Raw genomic sequence first — 9,301 nt, 5'->3', positions numbered from 1 at the left:
AGTGTCTTATGCAGCCGTCGGTCCATCCTTCTCGGAATCCGATGTACTACATCTAGAAACAAGTATCTTTACGGCAGAGGCCTACGCACTATGGTCGGCTGTAAAGCATATAAGTAAATCAAAACTTCAAAAGGCCGTTATTATACAGGCTCCCTAGGTGTGGTGAAGGCCTTAATGTCACTCTGCAAATATAAAAATCCAGTGCTCACTGAGGTCTATTCCGACCTGTGGAAAGCTTATATATCTAGCCAGCATATCATTATATGCTGGGTACCTGGCCATAGGGGAATTGAAGGTAACGTACTGGCAGACCAGATGGCCACGTCAATTGCATCCCCTGCTGTTAATACTACTGCTTCGGGCCTCTCACAGATCTGAAACCTTTCATACGAAAGAGACTGCGAAACGACTGACAACGCAGACGTAAATATTAAACTGCACGTGATAAAGCCACAATTAGGTTCTTTGCCCTCCCCAACAAAATCTCGGCGAACAGATGTCCTATTCTGTTGCCTCAAAATAGGACACACATTTGGGAACCATCATTTTCTACATACTGGAAGTGAACCTCCAACCTGTGGTAGATGCGGTGAGAGGCTGACCGTCTTCCACGCACTCCTGGAGTGTCGGGAAGCCGAAACAGAGATAAACATTTTCCGCTTGTGTACCGTTATTACATCCCTCTACACCCGGCTATGTTTCTTGGTAAGGAACCGCTTTTTAACACCAAGGCAGTCCTCAACTTCTTAAATGATGTCGTTCTACATGTTATAAACCCGATAAATTCGTAGAGCATCCTCGCTCGAGAGGATGGCGCTGCGATAATTGTTTTGCATAGCACATGCCTCCAGGCCCTTGTGTTTCAAGGGCTCTAAGGAGACAGTAGTTGTCTAGCATATCTTATAACGTGATATATTTTTACACATCGTATCATTCTTTTTAAATGAATCTTAATGTTCATAGTACACGTCATGCGTCATCGCCATAATCGTATTATGCAGATTTTACGCACTTTAGCGCGACTATATTTAAGGCGCTTTTACAGCCACGTCACACCAACTTCATAGAAATCATAATTACACTGCAAACTCATTACCACAGATATGGCGCTCTTTGGTCATGCTTGCCCCTTGCGCCAATAAACATCAAACATTCATTCATTCATTATTCGGTGATGTACGTATGTTGGATATATACAGTGTCTTCGAAGTCTCAAATCATAGCATTGCTTCCAATTGAAGGCTTAAACTCGAATGCTGCAGTGCAGATGGAGTGCCAGCTTTCAAAACATTGTGCATAAGGGCTAGGGAAATAAAAGACCACACGCGTTCAAATGCTTTACCTTCTGATTTCCATGTATTTTTAGCAAAGACAAACATCACTTACAGGCTTGCAATTTTAACAGTATATATATTTTACACTCCTATACAGCTAGTAATTGTAAGCCTGTAAAGAGCGAACATTTATTATTTATAGCAATCCATATTTAATTTTTGAATGTATAATGTAACATTCATGGCATTTTTTAGTCATTCCAGGCCCTTGTACTATTAACTATCCGACATAATAACAATAATTTATTAGCAATTTTTCAAATCTGTGAAGTTCCGTGGCTGGTTGTGTGATAGCACCATGACACCATCTATTTGCAGAAAAACGCAGTGCGCATTGGTTCGTGCATTGACCCGCTTTTCAATGATTTATCTTTAGCTCGCCTAGACGTCGCCATGTCAGTGAGCCTTTATCAGACTAAAATTTTTTAAATATTTCGTTATTTGGAAAATTTTTTGTTTTGTGTTCAGTGTTCTCCGGCTGACCTTGAGACTGAGGTTGCCTCGGTAGTGCCAATAGTCCAAGAATGCCTTGCGCCCCTTGCGTTCCCACAGGATCGTGAGATCCGGTTTTTGGATTTGCGCTTAGCTAGTTCGTATATTCATACGTGTTGGTACTATGAACCTCGTGCTAACAAACCACTTCTTCCGTTTCAGTCTGCCCATTCTAAGTTGGTCAATAGAAGCATTGCTAACCTTTGCCTTAATAATGCTTTGAAAAAGTCCTGCCACCATAGTGTTTCGTCTAGTTTTGCCTCTCAGTGCGAACAGCTTTGGCAGGCTGGTTATCCCATGTCCCTATAAGTGTCAATAGCAGAACGAATTCTAAGAGAGTGTAGAAAAGATAACCAGCACGCAGATGATCCTGTCACTTCTCGGGGTAGGACAAGCATCATCCCTTATGTTCAGACCGTCTCACATAATCTTAAGAAAATCGCCCAGCGAGCGAATGTTCGTGTAGCGTTTTCTGCCGCTAACAAGCTCATGAGGACTTGCAAGCTCACTAATCCGAATAAGGTAGCTCCTCTTTGCTGGGATAATAACCACAAAAATAAGTTCGTTAATTGCGCACATTGTGTTGTTTATTGTTTTCCACTCAAGTGTGGAAAACGTTACGTTAGCCAAACTGGCCGATGTGTGAATGACAGGCTGCGCGAACATGGTTACAATGCCAAGAATTGTATTACAGCTGAGGGGTTTCTTGCACAGCACTGCAAAACGTGTGGTTGCGAACCTGTCTTAGAGAAATGCGTCATTCTAGGTCGCAGTCGTAATCAGCTCACAAGAGAAATCATCGAAGCAAAGGCTATCATTGGTCTGGACCGTGCATGTGTAAGCTCACCTTCATTATCATTATCAAGCAATGAATTGGCGTATCTCCGACTGCAGCCACAGGCTGTCTGAACATGTTGCCACTTGGTTACTATCGGTTTTGTTGCTTGGTTTCTTTGTAATCTGTTGATGTCATATGGTTTGCTGAGTGTATAAGTAGTCTTGTGTCACGAAATAAACCATCAATTGGAAGTTAGCGCTCACTCTGGTTTCCGTTCCCTTAGATTACCCCTACCTCCTTCCTTTTTTGCTCTTTCTGAGCTGCGCTACAAAGCTGAAATAGCCGAAAGACCTTCTGAAACCACGCTGTAAAGGAGAAGGAATGTTGTCGTCTGTCGAATGCTATGGAGAAATATGTGAAGGTAACCTAATGTTTCAATAGTGTACTAGAACGATATGATATGGATTTTGGGTGATGATAAAGGCAGCCCCGAGTTTCCCTTCAGTTCTCAGGCACTACACATGCCACCTTGTACATGGAGCTGATGTCTTAGTTTTCAGATTAAGTAGTGCCAGGGTGATTCCACGAGAGATCAACACGGGTAAAAAATTTACATTTTAGACTCCATTGAATTTTTTTATATAATTTATGTGCATATCACTCGGTAGCACGAAAGTATATGGCTTCTTTGCCAAATGAATATTTAGGAGGAAAAAATTGCAGAATTCTTCAGTGTGGAGTAGGTAGAAGGCATTCTCGCAAATTCCCAACAATGTTGAATGCAATATATTACAGCTACAAAGAATATGTTTTTTTGTCTGTGACACATAGATTACAGGATGAAGGGGGATGTGTTGGCGATATGCTAGGGCAAAATGTTTCTTTCTCTCAGATTCGGCTTCCCGACACTCCAAGAGGACGTGGAGGACGGTCAGCTTCTTCCCGCATCTAACACAGGTTGGGGGCTCATTTTCAGTGAGTAAAAAGTTATGGGTGCCAAATGTGCGTCCTATTCTGAGACGATGGAATAGGATATCTGTTTGGCGTGATTTTGTTGCAGAAGGCCAGAAACCTAATTGTGACTTTATTACGTGTAGCTTATTATTTGTTTCCATGTCCCACTAGCATCGCCTAAAGTTTCGCAGTTTCCTTCGTAAGAAGGACGTCAGATCTGTAAAAGGGACTGCAGCGGTGGGATTAACAGCATGCGATGCAATTGACGTGGCCATCTGGTCTGCCAGAACGTTGCCCTCGGTGCCCCTGTGGCCAAGCACCCAGCATATAATCACATGCAAGTTAGATATATACGCTTTACGCGAGAAGGAATAGAGTCCCTAATTGCTAGATTTTTGTGCTTACAGAATGACATCAAGGCCTTAACGACACTTAGGGAGTCCGTATATATAACTGATTTTTGAAGATTTGATTTCCTTATATGCTTCACAGCCGATAATAGTGCGTAGGCCTGAGCCGTAAAGCTACTTGTTTGCGGATGCAGTACATCGGATTTCGAGAAGGATGGACCGATGGCTGCATGGGATACCCCGGCATTCGACTTCGACGCCTGTGTGTAGAACTCTGTGCAGGAGTGTTTGTACAGGAGTTCTAGGAAACGCATTCGGATTTAGACCTCTGGGGCGTGCTTTGGAACTTCTAGAAAGGATATGTCGCATTCTACCGTCTGCCACCCACAAACAGGCAACAGCTTAGTTGGATGCATTAAGCAATGCTCAAGGAATGAATGAATGTGTGGTGTTTATTGGCACAAAGGCCAGGTATTGCTAAAGAGCACCAGGTCCGTGTTGATGAGTTCGCAGTGCAGTTATGAGTTCTATGAAGTCGATGTGACGTGGCTGTAAAGGGGCCTTCAAAATAGTCCCTCTAAAGTGCGTAAAATCGAACTGTAATAAGAACTTGTCGATGATGAATTACATGTACTATGAACATAAAAACCGATTGCCAAAGAATGATACAATGTACAAAATATGTCAGATGCTGAAATTAGCTAGGGCACTACTGCCTCATTAGAGCCCTGGAAACAGAAGGGCCTGGAGGCATGAGCTATGTAAAAAAAATTATCGCGCAGGCATCCTCTCGAAAGAGGATGCGCTACGAATGTAATGGACTTATAACATGTAGAATAAAATTATTAAAAAACTGAGGACTGCTTTAGTGGTAATGAGCGGTTCTTGGCAAAGAAAACATACCGGGGTGAAGAGGGGCAGAATAGCGGTATGCAAGAAGAAAATTTTGCTTTCTCTCAGCTTCGGCGTCCCGACACTCCAGGAGGACGTGAAGGAAGGTGAGCCTTTCACCACATCTATCACAGGTTGGACGTTCATTTCCAGTGAGTAGAAAATTGTAAGTGTCAAATGTGTGTCCTATCCTCAGATGACCGAATAGAACATTTGTTCACCGTGATTTTGCTGCGGAGCGCCTAAAACATAACTGTGGCTTTATCACGCGCAGCTTATCGTTTGTTTCTGCGTCCCACATACGTCGCCAGTGGTTTCGAAGTTTCTTTCGTAAGAAAGGCTTCAGGTATGTGGCACGGACAGCACCGGTAGGATTCACAGCACGCGATGAAATGGACGTGGCCATCTGATTCGCCAGAACGTTGCCCTCGATGCCCCTATGGATGTCCCCTCGATGCCCCCTCGATGCCCCTGATTAAATAAGCTTTACAAAGGTAGGAATAGAGTTCAGTAATGACTGGATTTTTGGGCTTATAGAGTGACGTCAAAACCTTCACGACGCTTAGGGAGTCTATATAACGGCTTTTTGGAGTTTTGATTTCCTTATATACATCACAGCCGACCGTATTGCGTAGTCTTCGGCCGTAAATAAGCATGTTTCCGGATGCAGTACATCAGATTCCGAGAAGGATGGACCGACCGCTGCGTATGATACCCCGGCATGTGACTTGGAAGCCTCTTTGTAGATCTTTGTGCAGGAGTGCTTATACTGAAGTTCCAGGAAATGCATTCGGATTTCGACCTCTGGAGCGTGCTTTGTAACTTTTAGAAAGGATACGTCACATTCTACCACCTGCCACTCCCAAGGGGGTAACAACTTGGTTGGATGCATTAAGCGATGCTCGAGCCGTGGGACATCCATTTAAACGCTAGGCTCCTTCACCCGTATTTTAAAGGGCTGTTTTACAGAGGGACAATTACGGATGAATGTAGCATATGTCATATCGTTAACGATGTTACAACATGGATGCTTATGATTAGATTGTATTCTGGGAAAATATGTGAGGCTGATGTATGCTCTCTGTACGTTCTAAGCAAGGATCCGGAACCAGGCCTCTGTTTCTTGTAAAAAGAACAGAAGAACTTTTGTGAGGATTGATTTTAAATTCATTTTCTCTGCCCAATTTGACACTTTGTTCAAGGAATGCTGTACCTGTCTCTCGCACACTGCGAGGTTACAGGATTTGAAACCTATTTGAATGTCGTCCACGTAGACGGAATAAAAAAATGGCCGGTGGTAAGGAAGCCCGAAGTGTTATCATCTTAACAATAAAGAGTATGCAACTGAGCACGCCTCCCTGGGGTACACCAGTTTCCTGTATAAAAGGACGTGACAGTACATTGCCTACTTTTGCTCGCAAGGCACGATTAGACAAATAATCTTCTATTAGGTTTAGGAAATTGCCCTTGATGGCCATTTCTGACAAGTATCTCAAGATTTCGTGGTGCCATGTTGTGTCGTACGCCTTCTACATATCAAGGAATATGGATAAGAAAAAAAATTACCGACGATTACGTTACTTCCTAATGCGGAATTTGAGCGCAGCAAATAAGCTGTTTCACCTTTTCGATAGATTGAGGCAAAGAAATCGAGCAACACATGTATGCGCTATCACAGAATTTTTTTTTATTTTTCACACGTATTCCTTTAACAAAGACTCCACTAACAGTTCTTGACAGTCATGAAGGAAGCTTTGTGCTTCTGCTTCAGCCTCGCTTACTGCTGGTTGCTCTCGACGGCGGCGATGAGCCTCCGCTTCGGCGGCGCGAACGGCAGGGTCTTCTCGGCAGCGGCGCTTAGCCTCTGCTTCGGCGACGCGTACTCCTGGATCATCTCGACGGCGGCGACGTTAAGCTTCTGCTTCGGCGGCAAGCACCTCTGGATTCTGACGGCGACGGCGCTGGGCCTCTGCTCTGGCAGCTCGTTTAGCAGCAGCAGCAGCAGCAGCAGACGGAGGACTTCCATCGGTCGTCTCGCTCATGGCTCAGAAAGAACTGGCAGATAATTTCGCAGTGGCGAACGGCAGCGGCAATTTCGGCTCGGGCGGTGCACATATACAGATCCGCCGCCACCGATCTGGCTCTCTGATTGCCACCGCACAGGGCGAACGGCAGCGGCAATTTCGGCTCGGGAGGTGCACATATACAGATCCGCCGCCACCGATCTGGCTCTCTGATTGCCACCGCACAGGGGTTGCATTGGAGGAGGAGCGAAGAAAGGAATTAAGTTCGAGCCGGCGCTTTGACAACCGGAGACTCGCAGGAAGAGGGGGGAGGGGGGCGGCGTGTACACCCAGCGGCAAACGATGGGGGCAGAAGCGCGCGCAGCAAGCGGACAACACGATAAAGGAAGGAGGGAAGAGATAGCAGCGACTGACTGATGCCGCTGACGCCGATAGTGAGTCAACCCCAGCTGCGGAGTTGGTTTCAGGGACAACGCCGCCGATGCCGACACAAACAATATGATACTCTCGCTTCCGCAGCGCTAAGAACCAGGTCTAGCCGTGGGAAGGTGGTCACGTATTCGTCGACGTGCCGGGGCCTACGTGAAATAACCGGGGCGTCGGCAACTGAAGAGCACCCTATCCGCCACACAAGAACAGGGGGGGGGGACCCTTTCCTCCTCTTTCTGCATGGCGGCGACGGTGTTCTATGCAGTCACGTTATCTTGACTCTCTAGCGGCGTCAGCGGCATCCAGCGGTATCAGTCGGTCGCTGCTAGCGCTGGGGGGATGAAAGGGGGGCGGAGCTGGTTACGAGGCCGACGACAACGCCGACGACGACGCGAAACCCAGGAACGGACGCCAAAGAGCTGCGCTCTAAAACTGTTTGTGTACAAATGCGTCCCGGATATGTCCTTCCATAGGTACAAAATGATTGGTTGTGGACCGCCCTTCTCCGAAGCCACCCTGATAGGTATCAAGCATTTTGCTCAGTTCATGGAATTGGATCAGTCGCCGAGTAATAATTTTTTCAAATACCTTACCAAGTGAACTTGTGCGGGCTATCGGGCGGTAACTTGCATCAGAGGAAGGCTCTTTGCCTTGTTTCAGAACCGGGACCACAATGGCTTTTTCCATGTGGTTAGAAGGTATCCTGCAGTCCAAATAGCGTTGAAAAGTGCGACTAATGTAACTTGTGTGTCATTGTGTCAGTTTTTGAACATTTCATACATGATTCTCTTAGATCCCGGTGCAGAGCTCTTGCATGCGATCAAGACAGCTCGCAACTCGGCAAATACTCAAGGAACGGTTCTGCGGTTCATTCTGTCTACATTTTCTTATAAATAGCTTACATTCTTCTATTTACTAATAATTGAGGAAGGATTGTGAATAATGGTTTAAACTTGACACGCTCTGAAAGTGCTCCCCAAGTGAGTCTGCCTGGTCTTGCAGAGTATCGCCCTGTGTGTTTACCAAAGGGAGTGAATATGTTTGTCGCCCTCTAATTTTATTAACTTTTTCGAGACTTTGGCCTCATCTATACACGAGTTGATACCCGGTAAAAACGTCTGCAACTCTCTCTACTGGCCTCTCGACGCGTTGTCCTGCCTTGGGGCCTTACTTTGTTAAAGGTGATAAGATTCTCTGCAATGGGAGAAGCGCGTAGCAACCCCCACGCTTTGTTCTGTTTCCTACCAGCGATTCTACATTCGTCGTTTCACCACGGGACACGTTGTTTGCATGCCAAACCACTTACTTCAGATATGCATTTAGATGCGGCATATATTATGAAGGCTGTAAAATATTCTGCTGCAGCATCATTTCCTAACGAAGACATGTGAGCCCATGAAATACTAGTAATAGTGCCGAATTTCTCCCAATCCGCTGTATGAACCTTCCAACTAGGAGCCTGTGGCGGACATTCGTTTTCTTTAGATGTTATTAGCAGTATGGGAAAGTGGTCGCTCTCGTAAGGATTGTTGGTAACATTCCATACAAGTTCAGGCAGTATAGACGGGGAAAATATGCTAAGATCAATTGAAGAAAAGGTTCTGTTTGCAAGACAGTAATATGCGGGTTGCTTCTTATTCAGCAGACATGCACCAGAAGAAAAAAAGGAACTGTTCAACAAGACGACCTCGCGCATCTATACGAGAATCGCCCCACAGGCAGATATGTGCATTGAAATCACCAAGAAGAAATACGATTCTGGCAATACATCTATAAAGGACTGAAATTCATGTTTATTGAATCGGTAATGTGGAGGTATGTAAAGCGAGCAAATAGCGATGAGTTTGTTTACGAGAACAACCCGAACCGCCACTGCTTAAGGGGCGTTTGTAGCTGTAAACGTTGACGCGCTATGCCCTTATGAATTACAATGGCAACACCGCCCGATGATGCGACAGCATCATCGCGATCTTTGTGAAACGTAACATACTGCGGAGAAAGTTTGTGTGTTTCCATTTTAAGTGCGTTTCCTATAAGCACAGCAATTTT

The sequence above is a fragment of the Dermacentor andersoni genome, unplaced genomic scaffold (assembly GCF_023375885.2).
Source record: "Dermacentor andersoni unplaced genomic scaffold, qqDerAnde1_hic_scaffold ctg00000044.1, whole genome shotgun sequence".
In the NCBI taxonomy this organism is placed as follows: Eukaryota; Metazoa; Arthropoda; class Arachnida; order Ixodida; family Ixodidae; genus Dermacentor; species Dermacentor andersoni.
The sequence above is the reverse complement of the archived record's forward strand: the minus strand, read 5'-3'. Positions refer to the sequence as shown.